General features: G+C 36.5%; 1 protein-coding gene across 10 annotated transcripts in view; it reads right to left on the reverse strand.

Moving 5' to 3' along the window:
- The window catches only part of APBA2 (amyloid beta precursor protein binding family A member 2), a 101577-nt gene that overhangs the window by 45106 nt on the left and 31533 nt on the right, over positions 1-24938 (reverse strand). The window lies entirely within an intron of this gene.

Raw genomic sequence — 24938 nt, forward strand, 5'->3', positions numbered from 1 at the left:
GAGCTGCACATACATTTCTGTCAAGGAAACAAACAGCTGTATTTTAACTCAAATATTAGAACAGCCAAGGTAGCCTAGTTTTCTTCCACTGTTTAGAAAAATCTCTCAGGCCTCCTAGAAAAATAGTTTAGTCTTACATTAGGTTTAGTATAACCTGAAGCTTTTAAAAACTTAAAACATTTTAGGCTTTTTCTACCCTAGAATGTCACATGTCACACAGCAAGGTGCTAGTTCCTGATGGCCGCAGGTCCAAACTCCTGTTTTGTCACCTACAGAGATGTTAGTTTAATATGTGGATGACAATTAACTGAATCCAATGTATTCAGATTTTAAAAGAACAAGAGCAGAACTTGGTGGGTTGTTTTGTTTTTAAGAAATGGATAACAAACTTTAACATGCATTCTGCTAGTCGATCTACTGTGGAAAAGCCTTCTGAGTCACCTACTGCAGGGATGAATGCCTTTCCTAATTTTCTCAAGAAATCTATGGTGTTGGAAGGTTACATAGTAACTGATAGGTGAACATTAGCTAAGAATGCTCTTAAAATTGGAGAAAACACCCGATTTCTTTCTAACACTTCTCCAATGTCCTCTGAAGTAACGACTTGCTGGAATTTGAGGTACTTTATGAATAAAGGCTTGAATTAAGTCAACAGGTCATGTCCTCTGATTGGTGTAAGACCCTCACCTACTTCTGGTATCTCAGCTCCTCCTGGATAGTGGAGAATGAGATCAAACTTCTGTATCACTCCACACACATTTTTCAACTTCTGGGAGGGAAAGAAGTGTTCCTGAGAACATGAGATTTCAGTGCTGTATGCTTTTTTACTCTCCTCAGGATTCAGTAGATTCATCTTGCTGAGACGAGCAAAAGCTCGTGTTGTACAGTGCACCACTAAAGCTCCATCAGTGTTGTCAAGATCAGTGATTATGCAGCCAAGTTACAGAGGGTTCTCAATAAAAATGTTTCACTTTCTATAAGGGTTTTGCTTTATTTTTCTTAAGTTTCCCTGCCTCAGCTCACTACTGAGAGGAAAAAGAAATAAATTTCCAGAAAACACATGCTGCATTTCTATGTGGTGGTAAAAAAGAGTATCCATAGGGGAACCAGTCTCTTCTACTCCTAGGAAGAGGACTACTGGCTTACAGCTGGAACTTAGTCTAATCAGCACTCATTACAGAGTCATTAGCTTTCTCCTGAATTCCTTGCACCTAATGGCACACAGCTGCAGAGAGGGTTATGGAATTTAATACTTCTACATCTTTTCACCTGTGTAGGAAGATACCTTCACTACTTTCTTCCCATGGAGAGAGACCAATTAAATTAACATTAGAAAAGGAAAATGGCACACAATTGCAAACATGGTGATAAAGTGAAATACCCAGTGTAATATTCCTGGCTGTGTTTAAAGAACTGCTTTACATATGTACTTGATTCACAACCTGAACAGCATTCTAGTGGAAGCAAAACAAGCTCTCTGAGTTTCTCATTTAACATCCATACTGATCTGAAGGGATTGGTGCAGGAGCACTGTTAGCTTCTTTCGGCAACAAACATGTACTATTGCATCCTTATTTACAGCCAAATGATCTTTTGAGACCTGCTTTTGCAATCTGCGGGTGAACCAAAGAGATTTACTGGCCTCAATTTGATATACTTGCTTTATTTTGCAAGGCATCTTTCCTGTGTTTACTCCCCCTCAGGTTCCTTTCTTCACCTACTTCTCTGTCTCCTTTCTCCCACACTTCAAATATCTGTACCCTTTGCCAGTTCTGACAAAAGTCCCATGCAAGTTTTGCTTCCCTGAAATTGTTCAATACCTCCTATTTTCCCCAAATAGCCAGTACAATCTGGCTGCTATTAAATTGGTTCCTAAGAGATATAACTCTACGCTTTATAAATCATCTTCAAGTGTAAGTGGAACATAGGCATCGCAACATGATTTACTATCAGGCTAGATTATAGCATGGATGGCCTACAGGCTTGCTTCTCTGCTGCTCAGCTGTGTTACCAATGCACAGCTGCCTTAAGCTCTTCCACATGTTAGCCCTATACATTCATAATCAATAAATGCTGTAAAAAAAACCCCACTCAACCCTTTCAATGCAGACATATGTTTAGAACTGCTATATTTATCAAGTTACTCATTACAACTGTAACAGAGATAATAGAATTTTTCAACAGAATTGCATCAGAAAATTCATTATTGTAGGACTTTACACTAATTACACCAGTCTCTTTTCCAATATGCAGATAAGTTGAAGTGGGAAAAAATCTAACTTCAATTTCTTCAAAACAATTTTAATATCAAACTAATAGTATTTCTCAGTAGGCTTTCATTACAGAAGACTTAATAGACTCCCATCTGCTAAGTCAGCCAAGATGAATTGTGACTGATCCTAGACTCGGAACTCACATTTTAATACACAGATAACAGAATATGAGCCTGCCATGACTACATCAGATTCTGCAGTCATTTGATTCCCCAAGGCCAAATCGTGTTCATTTTTCAGTAGATCTGACTCTACAGACCATGAGAATTCCTTAAACAAAGCTCCAGAAGCAGAGTGCAGGATAACCTGCCAGCTCTTCTAAAAGCAGATACAAATGGGATCCTAACTCTCATAGGAACCCTGATTCACCTGCGGAACGCTCAGCAGACTAAGCATGTGGACACTGATTTCAAAAGGAGCCCAGTACCCCTAAGGGAGGAAAGGTAGAGGGCATATAGCAAACTGGGGATGTTGGACCCTCATACATAGAGTGAGGCTACATAACACTGATTTTCTAGCCTCTGTATCTGGAAACAATAAGACTGTGTCCTACAATCAGAACCACCACAAGGAAATAAAATTAGGGTCATGTTGTACCATTCTGAGTGGCATCTCAATTTTATTAAAATTGAGAAATGTCTCTCTGAGTAAAGCAGTCACAGCCTAACACTATTAACCAGGCTTCTTAAAAATGTGTAGCCCTTTTCTCTAAAGCCTTTGAATTTAAAACAAACAAAAACTCTACAAAACCACAACCTGTGATTTCAGGGAAGGGAAAGATCTAGGACTGAAGTTCCAGTTCTTTATTAAGACATAAGCAGAACTGGTACTTTTATGTCCAGATTATTAGATCTGCATGTGCAGTAAATACATGCAAAATGTAGTCAAATGCATGTATATCTTTTGCTCAGCGTATGCTCAGCAGGTCCAGCATATCCCAAAATGCCAATTTCTCGTGGAATTTTGTGGCCATAGAGAATTCAGGGGTACTGTTTGAACCTGCAAGTCTTAGAGATGGCAAATTTCCTCAGCCCCACCGAAAAAAAAAAAAAAAACCAAACAAACCAAAACCAACTTTTTGGAGGGGGGGAAAAAATCACCAAAGATCCCTAAGAAGTCTAGATGTGGTAGTGCTAAGTTCTAGTCTCTGAGGCTTGTTGTCTCACTTGGAGTTGGCTTCTTTTTTATAAACCAGTGAAATGGCATCATCCACCTGTTTGTAAAAATACACCATAAAGAATGCTTTCAAGTAAGGGTCAGCGTACAAAAGTTATTAATTTTTAGCAGCTTAGATCTGAATTTTCTAGTTTGATATTGACAAGGAAAACCGGACTGAGGTATAACATTTGTGTGTGTACAGAATCTGAGTACCAGCAGGCTAAGGTAGCAGTTAATTTGGCCTTGTGAGTGCCGCCTCTGCCTTGTATGGCGTAAGCTAGCGAGCCTCTCGCAGAAAGCCTTCTGCGTGCTTTATTAAAGCTCTCCAACAAGTGTTTAGGTAAGCCACACTAATGCAGCCTTACAGACATATGTTACTGTTCAACAGTGCTCTTGACAGTATTTAAAAAAAAATCAGGTAAACTCAAAGAGAATTAGAATCTATTTCTTTGTGTAGTCCTGCATAAACAATACATTTGATGAAGAATGTTTAAATGACTAAGATGACTTTTTGCAGAAAAGCCTGACTGAAAATAGTCAGAGGCCATTTAGAAAATAAACTTCAATAAACAGATAGTATATATGAATAAACCTGAAGTTCTTTGTCAGTGCTGTTGACAATTTAGGACATTTCTAGGAAGTTTAAAGCTTAGCTAGATACTCATTTCCAGGTTTTGTTGCCTCTTGCTAAATGTTCTAAACAATCCTTTCTATTTCCTCTTCCTTCCAAGAGAATTTTCATCCCAACATAGAACAGGAATGAGAGGCCTAACAGAAGCCAGACAAGTCTTAAATGAGCTCTTTTGCTATTTATTTTAAGATATTTCTGCTCTCACATACTTGACCTCTTCTAGATAGTGGTCTAAAATAAGAGTTGCAAATGTAAACTGTGGATAGAATGAACAGCATCTTGCTTTTAGATTTTCCATCTTTTTCCTTCACTTAAAATCCAGAAAACTTCAAATAAGAAAATACTTTTTAAAGTACTGTTGTTTGCAGCAAGCAGAAGCCTCTTGGGCTTTAGAAATACATTTTATTTTTCATGTGAAATTCCATTCAAAATTACCCTATTTTAATCTGACTCTTTCACTTTTCCATGAATGCCTTTAGAAAATGTTGACAGTCTGTCAAAAAAATCGTACAAAATCAACACTGTAGTTAGATGTCTTTCGGGACTTTCTTCTTCTTTGCCTCTTCTATTGAGACCCAGTTTCCTATCTCACTGCGGGGCAGATGTAAGGCTGGGGCTCCCTCAAGTCCGAAGGAAAGTACTTTCTACCCTCGGAACAGCCGAGCCAGAACAGCACCAAACACATTTTTGCAGAGCAGAGATGGTCTGTGTTCCTCCAGTGCCTCTGGCTCACCAGTCACTGCGGGGAGTTTGGGAGCTCAAGTGCAGAGGCTGAGGGCAGTGCTGCGGGGTTCATACCACACTGACCACGTGTCCTGCTGTACACAATCCCTTGTTTTCAGTAAGGACAAAAATCAAGTAAGAAGTTACAAATTAGAAATATCAACAAAAATTATTTAAATTCGTTAATTGTAGCAGCAACATGCTAAGTTCCAGATTCATGATCTTCCTTTTAACCTCCACCTCACTCCGTGTGCATATATTTTACGATTGCATATTATATTATATCATGTGCCTTCTGTTTTGTACAAAGCACAGCTAGGATGATCCAGGAGGAAAAACAGGTAAAGGCAACTATACATTTGGTGCTATTTAGTGTTTCAGAGTTTCAATTTATCATTGAAATATTATTTTAATATGCTTAACATAATCTAGACACAGAATTAGAAAACATCAAGAGATTTGCATGGGAAGCACAGAGAAAGAATGATTTTTAAAGAAATGAGGGAAATTTGTGGGGGAAGTGAAAGTGAGCAGCATCTAAAAATACATGGCATTAAAATACATGACTCACTACTTATTTCAAGAGTAGCCACTAGGGTCTTCCTGTGTAGCTAAGGCAAAAAAAAAATATCTCTTATCATTCACTGATTACTCAACTGTGTCTACTGTGAATCTGAGGTAGTCACAAAAGACATGAATTTAGAAAAAAAAATCACTGAACAGGCGAACAGGAAATAAAATTATATATCCATTATTAGTCACCATTATGCTTATTTATTAGTTTTTCAACTAATTAAAAAATTAAAGCTCTGAGATAACATATGTACTTTTCCTATATGTTAGGATTCTTTCAGTTGTGCAGAAATTCTGCTTAAAGCTACAACAGCTGCACTGTACTGGATACCTCAACAGCCTAGGATTTCCAAAATTCACATCCCTGTATCCACAAGCAATGCTTTTAAAATGGAGCGGACTGTTCTGAGCTACTGCCTTGCTTTAACAAAAATTTGTCAGCAAGCAGGTTGCATTCTGAGTAGAATATGAAATGTGTATCCATACATGGAAGAAATGAATAGCATATATTGACCAGCCATATTTAATGCACACCTCTTTCTCACCCTGAAACCGAAGAGAAACAATAGATGATTTGCAATGGAATGTCTCGTGCTCCTGTTAAACCACATCGATAAGATCACTCAGTATAGCTGAAATGTTTCATTAGCTCACATGAAAGTGAAAGCTTTACTATTACTTTTCTATAGTTCACACAACCTTCCTTTCATGCTATTCAGCAGATGATGTCAAGAGGTTTCTGAGATGACTTAATTAGTTTTCATATTTTTAAAATATTGTACATTCTTAACTGTGCTCTTGCATTTCTTTTCATGGTATATAGTATTTGCTGTGTTTGGTTTAATCTAATAAGCCTTTAAAATACAATTACTTTGTAAACGGCATTCTAAAAGTGCTCTATAATTAGAACCCTCCAACAGAAATTAAAAGTAGAACAGAGACAAAGACAGTGCAAAATCCTATGGCATTGCTGAAATGGAATTCTTGAATGTATACCCAATCTGAATGTAGCTTTTTTAATTAAAAAGATTAGCTATTTCCTGCTAAAGTAATAAAAATGTGTGTAGTTACATATTTATTTATCATTTATTGTCGATGTGACTTTAGGGTTTAATTCCACAGCTCAAAGAGAGATATTAAACCAGTCCTGCCACATCCATATAGTTGCTTGAGTACAGATTTTAGGACTAGTATCGGTTTTGCAGTGTTATACCTGCTATACAAAAAACCTCACCAAAAATATAACCCCATTACAGATATCTTAAACTGGGGGAGGTACAGAAGCAGAATATTTTTATTCAACAGAATAAGATGAGTCTCCAAAATTAAGGCAATAAGATTTTATGGCCTGTTCTTGTGGCTGCCCTGCTCCAAGAGATCAGTTTTAAATAATGAAAAGGTATCCCTTGTGTTTTACACGCACACAAATGCTCCATTGATGGGTATGCAAAGGCTTGAACTTTAAAATTTATTTCATATTAAACCTGACTTTCAGTATCTTCTCTTGATTATCGTATCTCCTAATTCACTGGGAATAAAGGAAAGAAATGCAGGAATAAGGGAAAAGTAAAGTATGTATTAACATTATCACACCTAAAAAGAATATATGCCAATTCAATTAAAACCCATTCTGGCTACTTGCAATTCATCCAGAGCTCTGGGAGAATTTCTAGGCTGTCCTAGAATTTTACAAAGTTGTAAAACGCTTTCCAGAGCAACTAGTTCTGCTGACTGTGGAGGCTACTCAGAAGTCTGGCAATCTTTCTATCTTCTGCTAATTTGTATGCTTTTTATGCTAATCTTGCAATTTCCTGGGTAATATTTTTATCTCAATAACAAGGCCAGTTTCCCTACTGACTTAGCACTAAATTATAACAGATCACTGTAAGCATAACACGAGCCAGTGCTAATGAAACTGGGAAGGCATGCAGCTGGAATTCAAACAAAACAAACCAGACACTGAACTTGGAGGCAGCTGCATTTCTCTGTGGGAAAACTGCTGAGGTCAGAAAGGCCAGTTGTACAAATCCACACTAACAGAGTCCGGCCTCACACAGCTGACGTACAAAACATCACCTATTGCAATTTCTCCAAACTCTTAAGTCTGACACAGCATTGTTTGCCAACTTTAAATGTTTAGTGAAAACCAGCCAACAGAACTAAATGTCCTTCTTAGCTCTAGATGCTGTTATACTTTTGAAAAGATCATTCATTGGAAAACCACCAAAGGAAAACTTACCCATTTGGCCCCTAACGTAGATTTAACTACGTTGTTAGTAATAAAACCAAATTCTAAAGTGTCTGTTAATAATGTATGTCATTCTTCCTCTGTGTCTACAACAATTCAGTGTTTTGAAATGGACTGAATAATGACGAAAAGATGTATTGTGCAATCAGAAATTACATAGCAGGGTGAGATAAAAATCATTTTGGCTGGAACATGGAAAAAATGTTACTCCACCGTGGCAAATTCCTAGAAGAGTCTTTTAAACCTATACAGTGACTAGTGAGTTGGGCAAAAGGTGAGACAGGATTTCGAGGCTTCCTCAAAGGTGAGGGATTAGCCCTTTTGACAAGATGTACAAATTCCAAATTCCAGTGTTGTTAGAGAAATAAATAATATTGCAAAAAGAGGGTCTTCAAAGTAAGAAGAAACATAAAATCTGTTGGTTCCATGTGTTTTTCTTCCCTAAGAATGCAAATCTAAGCTGTATATTTGATGTTTCTTTTTAGTAGAGAACTCCCTCTCGTTGTGGCTGCACAGACTGAGTGCTCTCCGGTAATCTGAGATATTCCTTGCACTGAGTACCAGAGTCTGGATCATACTAAACTAGACTTGAGATTACTGTCAGCTACAATGAAAACAGGTCTTATTGAACCTGACGTGCAGTAGGAAAGGAGAGAAAATTGTTTAAATTAAAGCTGTTAGAGCAAGTTTTGCACTCTTGCTGTCACATAGATATAAAAGAATGCCATGGGTGTTAGCAAAATAGGTTTATACACATGCAAGAATAATTTTAGCTCATCACAATTTAGGAACTTTTAATTTTGGAAACTGAGCATCAGACACCCAGGTTAACCCTCCCATTTTCACACATGTTATACTTGCTTGTATATTCATTGCATATCTCTTATATACATAGGTATAAGCACTAATATCTACATACGTATAGGCATTAATATCTACTTAGGTATAAGTAGTAAATTTATAACTTCATCTCCTTCAGACCCTGTTTCCACGAGGAAAAAGACCAGGAATCTCTCTAGAAAGGTTATAAGGCTATTCTAATCTTAAAATAATTTGGAAAGATGAGTTAGTTCTTCAGAGCAATTGATATTTTCCTATTTTTGAGGAATGCCAAGACCAGTCAGTAAGAATACTGGCCCCCACACCAAATTATAGTTCTAATAGGATCTCAACACAACAGTGGTACTACTCCTGTCATTCTTTGTGCCCATATTATTTTCTTCAAGAATTGTGAGCTTGCCATTTAAATGTTATCATCTAAATACTCTGAGTATTTATATAATGGAATACACTTAGCTCTTCACAACATCAGATAACTACATGGCAGTGTTAGTTAAATCAACCTCATAATAAAATATCCACACTAAAAATGTCCCATTTGGTTGCATCCAGTTTCACCTGAAATACAGCAGCGACATGTATTCCTGAGATTTCTGTGTCTGAAATCAGTTTTTTCTTTACAGCTTTTGGGGAACTTTGGCTATTTAAAAATTGGCTCTTCAGAGCTGCTAGTGCAAAGATCACAAAAACATTGTGGCAGCACTTTATATCTTCAAAAGACACGTCGCTTTTAAGAGCAGTTAACTTTATGTACACATTTCCATTCACATAAGAAAGCACACCAGACTTCATGCATGGGAACTACATGTGAATAAAATATGGCACTCTTACCAATAAAACTCTATTCCACTCCATTTATTTTGTGAGAAAATGTTGTGGTTTCTCTGAACAGCCACTGCTAACTCTCATCCTGGCTCAATTTCATTTACAAAGAAGGTACTTTATTGTTATTTTAATATGACAGAATTATGCTTTTAATGTGCCGTTAGCTTTTTTTGCTTTTGTTGCCATCAGCTTTTGTCTTTTAAATAAATGTCCTTAAAAATGTCCATGTTTTACTGCATCCCTTCATGCAAAAAGGTGATATATTAAAGAAAAAAATAATAGCAAAGGGGAAAAAATGGGACATTTTAGCATGCCATTATTTTAAAATTATGTGTCACAGAATCATAGAATGGTTTAGATTGGAAGAGACCTTAAAGATCATCCAGTCCAACTGCCCCGCCACGGGCAGGTTGCTCAGAGCCCCGTCCAGCCTGGCCTTGAGCACTGCCAGGGATGGGGCAGCCGCAGCTTCTCCGGACAGCTGTTCCAGTGCCTCACCTCCCTCATCAGATAAAATGTTCTCCTGCCATTCAGAAGGAAGATATATTCTTAAACTTCACACTTATTCAAAAATACACGGCATACAAGCAATCGGTGTTTCAAAACTTACTTGATAAGAATTTTATGCTTTAGTTTACAGTTTACTAAGTGAAGATTCCTTGAATTTTTTTTGACATGATGCATCTGTGCAAATTTTTAACAATCAAATTGGAAATACGTAGCACGGACAATTAATTAATTACTGCAACATGATTTCATGTATGTACTTCCCCAGTGTCGTGCAAGAAAAGATAGCTTTTTCTCCATGCATACTAATTTCAGGTTATAGGAAGAGGTAAATAATACTATTTGAATAATAAAGTACAAGGGAGCAGAAAGAATAGGTTACTTTAAATGAAACCAGGAGATTCAGCAAAACATTTCAAACTGTACCATTTAAGGACAGTAAGTAAAACATTCTCAACCTTACTCCAAGAGCACCCATTCAAGGAACAGTTAGATGGCTGGAGGGGAAGGTCGTTAGAATATTGGGACTGTCAACATACAATAGCTGTGGAGCTAAGTCATTGGAAAGGCCTCAATTGTAAAAGAAAATGGAGATGCTTAACTTTCTAATAACTCAGTGTTTAACTATCAAGTTAACAGTTCACATCCAACCATTTACACTCAAATTTTACAGTTTCGTGATGCTCAGTGTATAATAATTATTCAAAAATACTTATTTTATCACTATTGACCTTGAAGTCCTGTGAACCGTTTCGTGGGCGCTCACTTAACATTATCATAGGAAAAAATGAAATTTTCTTTTAAAGTTTATGGGAAAGGACTGACAACATCATTTTAATGAGTCAAATCTCAAAAGATTTGATTTGCAGGCATTAACAACTGACACATTCCCCATAAGTAGTATCTACTAAGACATAATAATTAGGTATTGCTAGTCGTCTATAGACTTTTAACATCAGCTGTTCTTCCAACTGGCTTGCTGGAAACAGGTAGCTCTAGCTGGTCAAAAAGCAGTTGTTAATCATGGTCCAGAAAGTCTAAAATGGTTTATTACATGGCTGTACATTCACCACATTTGGGTGTTTAAGTCTTACTAAAAAAAAGGCGGGAATTAATTTTAGGAGTTTACTGTATCCAGGCTATTTTCCTGGTGAAAATACAAACAAGAACGCATATTGCTGAGTATTATTTGCAGTGAAACTACAGAAAAGTAGTCTGGAAATTGCATGAAGTTCTTCCCAGTCATGAAACCTCTAAAATGTTGCTAAAAGCCACTAACACCCTCCCCATTCAATTAGCATAAGAGGATTAGGTTGTATTTCTCCCCTGTTAGCAGAACATTGTGTTTTTCAAACTCATACAAATGCTTGCACTGCTGGCAGATTTAGTAAATAAATAGAAAAATCTTTTGAAATAATAAAATAGGGGTAAAGGCTATTGTGTTAGTTCTTTTCAAGATAAAATAGTCTGCCTTTGTTAAGCAGAATCAGCAAATTCCAAGGTTAATATATGAGACATTTTACAAAATAAAGATTTAATAAGAATAGTAGATAATGAAGATAATCAGAGGTTTTGTTACCAGTGAATTATGTCATAGGATTTTGCATTTCCAATCTTTGAAAAAAATATCTGTAGCTTGCAGCTGGTTGTGTTTCAGGCACACCGCTCCATAGCGGATGATCACCTCATTTGAAAAGCAAGATTAGAAAGAAAGGCATAAATTGCACATCAGTAAAATCCTCTCCAATTTATAACAACTGGTTAGAAGATAAATACTCTGTCAGTCACTTTAGCACATACCCGAGATGGCTTGAAAGCTTTACAGCTACCAGCTTTTCCATCATATGTCAGCAGAAATTTTGTGTACATACATCTTATGAAAATAAGACCTAGCCTCCTAAATAAGTATTTTGAATGTAAAATTATTTAGATGTGCTCTGAATAATACTGTTATAGCTCAGTAGCTTTACACATAGTTATTGAAAACAAAGTACTACTCACAATGCTTTAAACTATTAATTGGTGTTAGAATTAAAGACACACAGTGACTTGACACACATACTGCTGTGCTAGATGCTGTGTGAGCACATGAAGGATGTGTACTCTAAACTAAGAAGTACGCAACTTAAATGGATATTGACAAATTATTGTTAATTTCTGTTGTCAACTCTCCCTTCCCTATGGCTATGGGGACTAGAATGTGCTGCATAAAGGGAAAACAAATGATACTTTGGCATTTGTACTTGAATTGATTTCCACTAACTCACTGCAGGTTCAGCAGGGCCACCTCTAAGGCCAGCTTACTAAATACCACACTCATTACTTTAAAGCAGATCCAAGAAGCAGCTGCGTACTGGACCTCAGTTGGTACATCTGGCAGCACTGAGTGTCAGGTCTCTGTATTGCACGGCTTAACTGAAAGGCTATTTCAACCCTTGTACAGCAAAGTACGTACACAATCATTTAATTCTGAGAATGGAAGTAGTTCAGCAGCATGTAAGGCCCTTGTCCTTATAACATGGAGCTGCCTGTCTGATTTCAGAAATGCACACTTACCATCCATCGAAGACCCACACTAAAGCACCTAAAGTATGTGAACTGGTCCTCTATTTCCTGGTTCCCAAATGAGCACCATAGTCACAAACATCTTATTTCTGTTAAGTTACAAGCAATAAGTTGGAAAATGCATAACTAAATGTAACACCTAAAACTGCAGACTAGACTTAATCTTATGGGAGACAGGGCATACTCCATGAACAAGATCTAGCTCGAAATGTCTCTTAGGTAAAACAGAATAAACTTGCATCTTCAGTACAAGAAGTCTTATTTATTTGTGAGATTCATTTGAAGTCTCTTTTAAAAATGAAGAATTTCACAGCAATCCTGTCCCTTTCCTCCAAAAACTGATGTCCTAAGCAAAAAGCAATTAAAAGAGAGTCCCAAACTCACACAAACAGGGAGAAAGTTCTGGGGAAGTCTCATTAGGTATTACTCTGTTCTTCCTTAAGCATCTGGTTTTGGCCACTCTGGCAGATGGGATACTGGGCTGGATGACCTTTCCTATGTGTGCCAACACAGCACATTACGCAAGTCAAACTCTGCCATTTCACACCTGTCCTGCCCTTTCCGATAAGTTACGGTCATGTATATGCAGGCATGTATTACTTCTAAATATTGATTTCTATTCACATCAATTCAGGAATTATTACTAGGACTATTTTTTAAAAATCAATTATTCATATAAAATTGAATTCTGATTGATATAAAATGGAAGTTCATATGCATCTGTTTTCCAAATATCTAGGTCAAAATGCACTCTTTTAATCAACACTACAGAGAATGTGACCTCCTATCTGCAGAGATCCGCAATTTAGATTAAAGAGGATTTTGTCCACAGAGAAATAGTTAATTATCACTCAAGATATTCATTAAAATTCAAAACCACCAAATACAAAAACTGTCACTGCTGTCATTAGGACATTCCAGACAAAGTCACTGCACAAACTAATCTCATATATCAGGAGGTCAAATTATTGGCTGAAAATTAGTAATCAAAGACAAAATTCTTAACCTGAGGCACTTCTGAGCAAGGAAGTAGACCACAAAATTCTGGTATCATCTCTGAAGAGATAGTAATAGGTGTTTACAGAGTCAAGCTGCTCAAGGCAATCTTTCTGACATTTCTTGTTGCTGTTTTTTTAAACAAATAAGAATAGTGTGCTTTCTACACCATTAATACCTTATTAGAAATATACTGAACACAGTGTTTCATTTCAGCTGCAGGGTACCGTGGAATCTGGTTACCAAGTATTAAGCAGCTAATGTCAGCTACAGCAACTCTTTGTTACTGCTCAGTAAAGCACAACATAGAAGAGATCTTTATACTGATTTAGGATTTCATGTCCTTTTTCATAAGCAGTGTTTCCTTAATATGCCTTCTCTCCAAGAAACATTCAACCAAGGAAAAATAAAATGCTTCTTTGGGAAAAGTCCTGCATATGCTATCTTAATTCAAGGTAAACTGTATTTTCCTTATTAACTGTGGTTGACTACATAACCAGAAAAACAAGCAGGCTTAATTTCTTATTAAAAACAATCAAACATTTCAAGGGTTTCATAGCAGTACCATTTGCTAGCTTACAGACACTCAGTTTCATGTCTGCATTAAGCTCATCAGTATGTAGACAGTTTCTGGAGAAAAGCTGAAGACTATGTGATCATTGTATGGCAGGCTAACAGTCATCTTGCACATTAAAACAATTATCTCCATGTAGGAAGACCGATATCTAAAAAGAAAAAAGGTTTATTTCAAGTGTTTGTACTAGATCTATGTTGTGGATGTCTGGAGAATTTCAGTCTCCAGGCTCCCACACCAGGACCCTTTCAAAAACACTATAATTCCATTCCATCAATAGATGACACAGGAATCTAAATAATCTCATTGCAGATCCTTTCAAATAGTCACATTTTCTTCTCTGAATGAATTACTTTGAAAAGGGGTGTATGTTTCTTCCACATGGTAAAGATAAAATATACGGGTAGCGGTGACACATTTATTTAATTCTTTTACTAGCATATTTTTTAACTTCTCCCGTCCTTCATTCCATTCCTGTCATAGTCAAAGTCATTACTGGGCCATGCAAGTGGGTCTCAGTGCAAAATAATTGAAGTCTGTCGGTGTTGGGATTACAAATTCTATACCATATCTTTCTTGCTTAAGAGTAGTGTGCTGGTGATGTGTTATGGACTAGATGTTTTTAAATTTCAGATTTTAGATTTCCGCATCTTATTCTATCACACATCTTCCTTTTCTGTACTTCCGTTTCCTATAATTTCAACCGTTGTCCAAAATGCTAAATTTATGTCTCTGTCTCAAAATACAATTCTCCAAAATAAGGAAAATAAGGACCATATTTTTTTTCTTTTCACACGATTAATTTGGATCAAAACAGGCCTCAAGCCAGTGATTTAACATTTGGTAACACACTGAGATTTGTTGGCTCAAAGTGAATCACAGCTGTTGCACATCTTGACTATCTTGTGCCTGGATGCTTAGCTTGGGGATCAAAACCCTTCATCTATAATGCATCTATGAATTCATAGAATGTTGTACCAATGGATAAAATTTGCTCCTGACTCACTTAGAAAATGTGTTTACTAATTTATGTAAGTGGCAAAGCAGCAAATGTGTTCAGGGTGTACTGTCTGTTGATGGGAGGTACGAGTGCCTGAAAGAAATGTCGTAACTCATTTTTCACGAAACAGCCGTCTTTATTTTTTCAGCATGTTATTTAGAAGGATTTCAATTATTAAAAATAATTCTTAAAAAAATAATTTACCTATGGCTATTACAACTACCACCTAGTAAGAATATTGTAACCAAAAAGGTTTAGCAAAAATTATTTCTCCAGTGTGTTTAGTTTATCTTTGTAGCTTTGGATCTGTTCAATTTCATTATTCCCAAAGTATATGCAATTTCTTCTTGACCTTTCATACAGGTGCAAAGAAGAGAATATAACTGGAGCAGGGTGGGGAAAAGGCAGCTACATGGTCAAAACTACAAAGTTGGCAGAGGAAACTAAGAATCGACTTGTTTTCTTTAAGCTTAATTGTTTTAATTAGCTATCAAGCTTCTTTCCTTTTGATGTTTTCCAAATATTTTCCAAACATGTATCCAAATATCCTATTTTTCAGTGGTAATCTTGCTAAGAATGTCAGTCCTGATCAGTCATAAATCTCCCCTAGACTCTGCAGCACAAGATGAGAATTTCACCAGCTAAATACAACCCATGGAACCACACTCAGAGCATGTACTGCTGACTGAAATTCACACATACATCTAAAAAAATAACTAAAAAGACATTAGAAATAAAAAATAAAATCAGAAATGTTTAAGATTCAACTGAAATTCCAGTTTAATATTTTAGCCACAGAAGCAAATTTCCACATCCTTGGATTTATAAAATATCTATAAACACACACTACTAGTGTGACCCTCCTTGAATTATCACTGAAAGGGTTGGTGAGAAAAATACACAGCCAATTCAATTTTTTCTCAATTTGTATTATCTAAATCCTACTTGTCCCATTTTAATAGTCACGGTCCCTGTGCACGGCATGCCTATGATACGATACATGATCATCCAAAATAATACAAATAAAAAAATTCAATAAGATCTATCACATGCCAATAGATTTCTTAAGCCCTTTCACTATTTCTTTTTTTTTAACAGAAGGGCAGAATTTCTCATCTGCCTTGCAAAGTACATTGAACAATAACCCTGAAATGCTCAATGCTAACAAACCAACCAAACAAAAAATGCCAAACCTGGAAATCACAGTATTTCTCTTTAATTTTATCATTTTTAAACAAGATGATTATTTAAGGCAGTAAAAGGAAACAAAGATTTGTAATAAATCAGTGGATTGAGAATCCATGTTCAGATTGTACGTATTTTAGGAGGCAAGTACAAGTTGCTCTGGGGGAGCAAATTAAACTTCATAAATAGACATGAGGGCCTAGCTATCAAATTGCCAAACGCATCTTGAAGATGCAATCATTGCAACAGCAAGTGGAAAGAAATTCATACTGATTCTTTTTCCTCATTTGCCGAGCAATGTGAAAACCATAGGGTTTGGTGACGTTTTTCTTGGCGAGTGTGAGGATGGGGCAAGGAGAGTATTGTCAAGAAACAATTCTGATCCTAACTGGTACATGTTAAGTCTCCAATGAACCATAAATACTGTTATTAATATTAAAATAATATAAAACTACCTGTTTACAGAAATAACCAATATATGTCTAAAATCTATCAACTGATAAAGAGGACCTGTACTTTGCAAGCTATACATTTAAAATCAGTCCTGATTATTTTACTTCCACACCCTCTGTGAATATTGACATGCATTCTCAAAAGCATTTCCAGCTTCTTAAATGTTGAGGATAATGTACTATGCCTCTGCATTAACTCAGTTTGAATATTTAGTTAAAATGTCCTTAATCTATTTTACTCTTGCAAATATAAATGCTTTTAATTTGAGTGTTATCTACAAATAAATCAAATAGAATTTCCCTGAGGTGTTAATCTAAAACAAACACACAAACTTGCTTTTATCTCTTATTTTCTTTAATTCATACATATCCATAGCAAAGATGGGTTTTTGAAGCTCATGCAGAATACATTCATCTCTTTAAAATCTTTGTTATTACTTACAGCTAGTAAATGGTTTGAGTCTTTTTGCTGTAATGCCAACAGGGAGACACCATTGACAACTAGGAAAGGAGGTGCTTTATCAATCAACGTGTGCTCTAGGAGAGTTTGGTTCTGACATTCTTCCAAGCCAATTTTAACCAGCTACAGTCATGCTCTTGATCAGCTGGCAACTGCAAGTATTTCTGAGAGTAGCACTTCATTTTCTGGTTTAAAAATTTCTGTTATTTGCAAGGGCTACTTGAAAACAACATATGCAAGCACATTCCTGTTGTGGGAGGTAGGAGAAAGAGCTTGTTTTCCATTAGCTCATGAACGTGCAGCAATGAGGCTAGTTAATGCAAACTACACAAAAATGCATGCTGACAATCAGGACTTGTTAAAAGTGACCCTTTGTGATGAAAAAAAAAAAAAAGCCGCTGCTTTATTCTATTTATTCTTACTGAGGAAATACTCTTTTGAGGAGAAAAGGGGAAAATATTTTCTGCATTTATAGGCAGCCATAGTATCACTTTAAATGTTACAGTCACAAATGGTACTAAACATACACTGAATCCATTCTACTTCTATTTTTTCCACACCAAAAGAAGTTTTTGATGATGACACAGCAAAGCTGGCAACATGCTAGAGTAATCATGTCTCAGATAAACACAAGCAACAAGGACTTAAAATGACGGCAAATAGGCTGTTAGGAACAGGCCGTCTTGAATAACCTAAAGGGCACAAACACACAGCACCTCCAGATCACCTCCTGCCTAAAAACCTCAGCCATTCCTTTAGTTGGTGTACAGAACATAGTACCATTGACTTCAGAAAGTCAGTATAAAAACACACACCAGGGAAAAATCTGTCTTTACTAGTTACTTCAAGGTAATGAAAGCATAAACTGTCTTCTTCTCCTAATAACATTTAATTTTTGTCTTTGCTAACAATCTGCACCAGACACCTACAACATTATAAAGTGAGACAGGGAACAAAAGCACACAAGGTATATTAGGTTATGTTTGAAGAACAGTCAGTTTAATATTATGTGACTAGCAAATTGACCTGCTAACATAGCACACTGACAGCATATTTTTTTTCTAGTCACTATTTTAATTAAAAGAGTTTGTACAAAAAAAGAATACTGCATAGTGTCTCCAAGAGAATTAGGGAAGTCCAGATCACTGAGAAAAATGACAACTGGGAAATTAAAGCCACTCCAAGTATTGTCCCATCTTAGAAGGCATTTTACTTCGTAGTTCCATGGGATTTGGCTATTACAGGTCTCATTTAAGCAATTTCATAATTGCCTAGGATGCTGGCAATCCCTTTAATTTCTCCTGATCTCCTACCAGCACTTTATAATCTAAATACTTGATTATTTTGTTCCATAACCTTTATGCTGTTACAAAAAAATTACTTTGTGGCTGCTAGTACAGGGTCCGTCTCTAGATGGATGTGCAAGAAATGCCTGTACCCAGTTGACTTGTTGCAGAAATTTCCCTGTTTTAATTCCTTAAGTGCTGGGTACAGGACGGCACAATCTGCACTACCAAATGTCATGTGGTATGTAGTATCATGCCAGTTAACATAATGACAACGCTTTATCTTGTGTGTTGAACACAGTTCCAGCTAGCAGAGCCGTGCAGCTGACCAAGCTGCAGAGATGTTGTGTGCACGGAGAAGCCCCCTATCTAATTACTTTGATTTAGCAAAGTATTGAAGAGTAGTTCATGCAAAATGAATTGCAATACTTTTTAATTTTCTTGTATCTATTTTTAAATTTTCCCTGAAGTAATTAAATTCTATATCAACACAGAACACATTCAGTACAGGATTAGAGATAGAAGCAAAAATAGCTGGTAGATATTTCTATGAATTAACAGAAAATACATTCTATTTAGGAAGCTATGAAATTATTAAAAAATTTTGTTCACCCTATGACCAAAAAAAGAATCAATTCTTAAAAGCATACTTTTGTAAAACATCGGGCATTTGAGTAATTGTTCTCAGTTTTAATTATGACACCCATAAGAAAAAATAGAAAAATGTCTATAATATATACATTTGTATTTGGGATTAATATGAAATTCAAATATATGCCTCCAAGAAGATATTACCAAAACAAAAGGCTTTCATTCTCCCACTTATTTTTCTTTAAAAATGTATTTTACATCAAATATTCTCCCACTGAAACAGTTATTGAAAAACACTTTTTACCAAGAAGTTCAATTTCAGAAGTGAGAAGCTTACTCTGAATTGCGTAGGCAGTATGAGAACATTGCAGAAGTGTTAGTGTAGAAGTAACATATAAGTGCATGAATAATGTCTTCTTACTGATTTAACTGTGAAATATGTTCTTTTGGCATTTATAATTTGGGGCAGAGCAGATGGTGAAAGCTTAGTATGTCCATTAAAATAAATCATGCTGCCAGTGTTTCTTTAGTCTATAAAACTTAGATTGGGTTGACTATTTCAGGTTGATATTTTGTTGTTCTCCTTGGAGTAGTTCCTGTGCATACACTGCAGAGTCTTTTGTATTGCAACTCAGCAGAAAAAAAAACAAAAGGAGCTGGGGGGGAGGGATAAGGAATTCTGTCCAAGACTAACAACACTTTTAAATGGGAGAACTCTGATTTAATTTCTCCTCCCTCCCTAAAAATCTTTTTCTTCGCTAAAAGAAGGCCTTGTTGTATTCTCCTTACTCTTTCATTTTCAGTGTGTCAAAGCCTCAGAAACTGCATGTTTCTTTGTTTCCTTCTTTAAATGACTGGCAAAAACAAAGATCTGTTGTATGTATTGGTGAATTGCATCTCTGAAATACAGCATGTAAATTTTGTTATTCACATATGCAGTAACTGTTCATAGGAAGAATTACTGCTGTTGTGGGCCATGTCTTCTGTTCCATGACAAAAAAGTTAGAGTAAGAAAGCAGAAAAGTAAGAAAGGCGTTTTATTTTCACGAGCAGTTAAGAGTCACAGCTAATCAGCTGGCTTAACAGCAGAGAGCACCACACCATGTCATGGTGAGCACTGAGGTTTAGGATTCACCTGACACATTCACCGGTCTTGCCCTCATGACGAGAGCCATGGTGTTACCTGCATTTCTCTTCAGAGTAATCATTACCAACAGGATATGTAGCACTCATGGTTACATGGTTACCTGTGAGCAACCTTCCTGGCTTGTTTTAGGCAGAAACAGAATTGCTGCAATTCAAGATCGATGGATAAATGCTGCAACAAAGCCAGAGCAGAGAGGATGAATAACACAAAACTATTTGGCTGGTGTTCATGGATTGGAATGTAGTTAAAACACTGATTGGTTATGGGATTTGAAACGTTCCACTTCCATCATTACTATTCCAGTGGAAACACACTGATAGTGTAGAAAGACTCGATGCTTGGGTAAGTTTGCAAAAGACCATTTATGAAGACAGGGAGTTGGGGCTGCATTGAAAGCCTCCTGGAGGCCAGCCTGGGCTGCTCTTCTCCCACAATGGACTTATCAAATGTATTCCCTGTATTAAGCTAATACGGGTAATTGAATCCTACTGTTGAGAAGGTTATAAACTTGATTCCTGCTGCCTAATCAGAGACTCCAGATGCCTTCAGGTACCCAAAAAAGCTGTATTACAACTCTTAATTCCAGAGCGAAACCTGAATTTAAATACTAAGCTAGCTTCATTATGCGGTTGTCTTAAAACATGCTGTATTGAAAAAAAAAAAAAATGTTTGATTTCAGCTAAATGTTGTCTAGGCAAGTATTTGCAAGATCTGAAATACACGTTTACGTATTTATTGAAAACAACAATGGATTAAATAAAATAAATACATGTTGTATTATTTGGAGTATTTTAAAGTAATATCAGATTAGGAGGTTGCAACTGTTTCCTCTCTATATCCAAAGACAACTTATAAAAATTCATAGCACTTTTAGGATATGCAATAAATTATTCTGCAAAGAAATCCGTAGGGACTGAAAATGGCTTTGAAACATGAGCCAGTTGGTAGCCTGGTTGAAGGCAGCTGGAAAGGCAGCTTTAAACACCAAGCTCTGCATTCACTGAGCTGTGGGATCCAGGGACAGCTGAGCTGCAGTGTCTCCTGTTCTGTTGCACCTGAACCAAACAGGGAAGGAGAGGTGGCTAAAGGAAAGAGATATTGCTGCTGTGTTTGATTTATTCTTGATTTCCAGAAGAATCCTTTAGGGAAGAAACAGGGACAGTCACAGATCAGGGCAAACTTTTCAGAGTAAAACCACCAAAGTCACAAATCAGCATACCTTCACCTCAGGACCTTCATTAACACCATTCTTTGTGCTGACCCCCATGCAATTGAAAAAAATCTGCAATTTTAGTTTTGTTTTTTTTTTTTGTTATGTGTAATATAAATGGCAGGCATGTCTGAGATTTAGAGAAGATGGGGTGCACTTTAAATGCATGAAAGAAGACAGCTGCGTCAACTGCCATTTCTATCTTTGAAAACCTTCCTTCAGTCTTTGCCATCTGTACCCTTTTTTGACTGCCTGGAGACCTGCTGCTCCTCTTATCTCTTTGCCTGCCTGTGTTGTGCCTGATAAAGGATTCTGCTGTGTGAAGTGCAGATTAGTTCACTGCTTGCATTAATAGTTACCATCACTGGTAACTACATTATAAAATAACCTTTGCCAGGAAAATCTAGTACAGAAAATAGTTCTATACACATCACATTAACATTCTACCTTAAATATAAGACATGCTAAAAAAAGAGATCATAACTTACTAAATTATATTACATATTTAAAACAGAAATAGTGTAGCTAGATATGTATTCTTAAAGAAGAGTAAAAGAAACCCTCCTGAATAAAAACAAAGAAACAAAAAAATCAAGTGTTGTTACATTTCAACAGACACTGCACCAATAGAATTGTAGGAATCAAGAACTGAGGTTAGAATAAAGTCCTCAAAAGCAGTTATTTGATTGCTATAAGCAACAACCCTTTTCTGTACCAGAATCTCCACACAAGAGGAGATAGTTCCATCCCTACAGAATGAACTCAAGATGTCTCTGTTGTCAGGAAACAATAATTAATTAGAGATTAACATTTTTCAAAACTCTTTCCATATTTCATGGTCATGACTAACAAAAATTTCCATTCAAAGCCACTTCCCTCAGTAAGGAGACAGCAGGTAACGACACTTTTACTAGGAGGCTGCAAATTCAAATTTAACCTACTGTTGATTCTGAGACATGAATCAAGAGTAATGGGAAATGGCAAACAGGAAAACAAGAGCACAGTGTCTGTAAGAGTCCAGGAAAAGGGAATGTGGTCCATTTACATTGCACAGCCACTGACTATGAGAGTCTGTGCATCTTCTGGAGATATTTTAGTGCTTAAGTGCTCTATCTTAGACACCAAGTTGAAAGAGGCTCAGTTTCCATCTCCACCCTAGACTTTCTTTACATTCTTGAACAAGTCTTGGTCCCTATCTGTTCATAACTTTCAGACATACAAAGTTGGAGCTTCAGTTTTCAAAAATGGAACAAGCAATTTTATACAAATGTATGTGAAATAGCACAGGAAGCTGGATCTTGATGAACTTTTTACTATCTCTTTGATACACCCATTAATTTTTATCCTACTGCTAAATGGAAAACTAGCAGAAAAAACAAGGTTAGAAGTAGCACAAATTGAACTTCTTTTACAGGAGCAGAAGCAAAATTGAACAGTGGGAAGCTGCAATTGTGTTTTTACCAGACATTATCCTAGACTTATAAATTGCTTCAGTTCCAGGGTACCCATGTAAGATCGTTCACAGATAAAGATATTTGTTAAAATGATTACTTCAGTAAAAGTTTTCTGCACAATTAAATTTGAATTCTAATCTTACAGTGAATACAGGACGAATCTCATAGCTGCAGATCAAAGCATTCCCGCTGCCTTAGCTTTGGTTTTAGGCTGCATTATTACATGCAAACAAATTTTCGTCACTATTACAACATTTCACTGCAAAAACAGTGTAATGCACATGAGTTTGGTATCCCCAGGCAGCCAGTGCTGCTGGGAAACCATTACTTTTCTGAACTCGGTAAAAAACGTGAGTTCACAAATCAAACCAATTAGTATACTCAAATTTTAATCTCAACATATTTCATAAAGCACCATTTTTGAAGCAGAATAGCCCCCCCTTCTCTGTTCACCTCTTAATAAAATAATATCTCTAACTACTTCTATTATACAGTCGTTATGTTTTACATCAAAGCAAAGGACATGTGCTTTAGGAGATGCATTGCAGGCAGGCAGAAAATAAGACAAGAAAATGTTCTCAGCTATCTCTTTGCACCTCTGCCTAGATAGGACCTGAATAATTCAGAATGGTTATAGCTATGTACAATATGGTTTTCCACATCTGTTAAATTCGATAAAAGTTAAATGTTAACAACAAACCAAATAAGGTGAAACATTCACATGCCAAAAAAAAGGAGATTTTGAAGTCAGTATGACTAATAAATGAAAAACAAGCAGGTACTTTGAAGCAAGTTCAGTTTTTTGCTTCTGTGTCTCAAGAAAAAGCTGCTACACTATTCCTTAATCTATTATTGATTTGTCTGGTGAAGGGAAATCTGCTTCAGAAAACATGGCACCTTCTGAATTGCAGGCCCCTAAGAATCCTACAATATCTGAAAAGTGATATATATTGATGTATTTCTGAAAAGTACATTAACTTGTGTATCTTAAAAAAAAATAATTGAAAAAGAATGAATGCCATGCTTGCAGTTTCCGAAGACCTGTAAGAAAGCTGCTAAACTTCAAAGACTTCTTTTAGAGGGCTTGCGGTTATGTGCAGATACCTGACAGGAGATGTCCTCAAAATGTGGCACTTGATAAATGAGAGAAAAAGGAAAATGAGAAAAGGAGTAGAGACTAGCAAAGCAGGAAGAAAAATGCTTAAAAAGGATTAGCAGCTAAACAAAGAGTAGTGACAGATACTGATGAGAAAACCCACCCATGCAGCTGAGACAAGAATGTCACCATTAAAGAATATGCTGTTGAAGCTAATGATATGAAGCCTAGAAGATTAATTTCAGTTTGTCAGGTGATCTAATGCCATGCCGAAGTATTATTCTGTTTTCGTCCTTGGGCTTATGCTAGCAAAACTCATAAATTCAACCCCCAGAGTTAAGATCACTATAAATTGTCCTAAATTATCATTTATGTACTGTAGTATCTTTACAAAATCTGCCTGTTAGCTGTTCAGCAGAGTAAAAGCCATGACACACTGTGCATTTCCAAGATGAAAAATAAACATCTATGCCATACGTCTAATCTCCCTCTTGGATGTCAGTGATGTGTTTGCGGCTGGTGGGCCCAAGCTGTTAAAACTCTTAACTACAAACGTTCAGCATCAGTGACTGTTCTGGTATACAGCACTGTTGCACAAGTCCTGCAGGCATAATTAAGTGCTAAAAACCTGTACTAAAATGCCACAGATCATCCTGACACTCTCAGAGACCAGCTAGAATGCATTGTGCTCCTCTGAATCGGGCGCTACAGGTCCAGCCATCGCATCTGCGTTTATACTTTGTTGTCAGACCATACCCCTACACGCTTAGGGCATTCTGCGCAGACTTGTCTTTCCAGATATGTATAACCTGCACGTTGATTCGGTTACAGGCCTATTATAAATTACTGTACCTTATGTCTGCAGATTAATGGGCAGGAAGTTACAGTTGATATAAGCAGAAATGTTAGAAAAGCAGGATGAGCACAACTTGGATTGACCTCAAACAAATCAGGATTCTGGCAATGTCTTTTCAGCCTGGACAGTTTATGGACAGTAGTAGTACTGTTTTGTATTATAAGCTTTTCCAGCATTTCTCACTAATATTATTGTTACAACTATTTGATTGGTACAATCATAACAGAACTCCCCATATACTCTTTACTATTCCATATTTTCATTCTCAGCAGGTTACCTTCTGATCTA

This window comes from Columba livia, chromosome 11, assembly GCF_036013475.1.
Source record: "Columba livia isolate bColLiv1 breed racing homer chromosome 11, bColLiv1.pat.W.v2, whole genome shotgun sequence".
In the NCBI taxonomy this organism is placed as follows: domain Eukaryota; kingdom Metazoa; phylum Chordata; class Aves; order Columbiformes; family Columbidae; genus Columba; species Columba livia.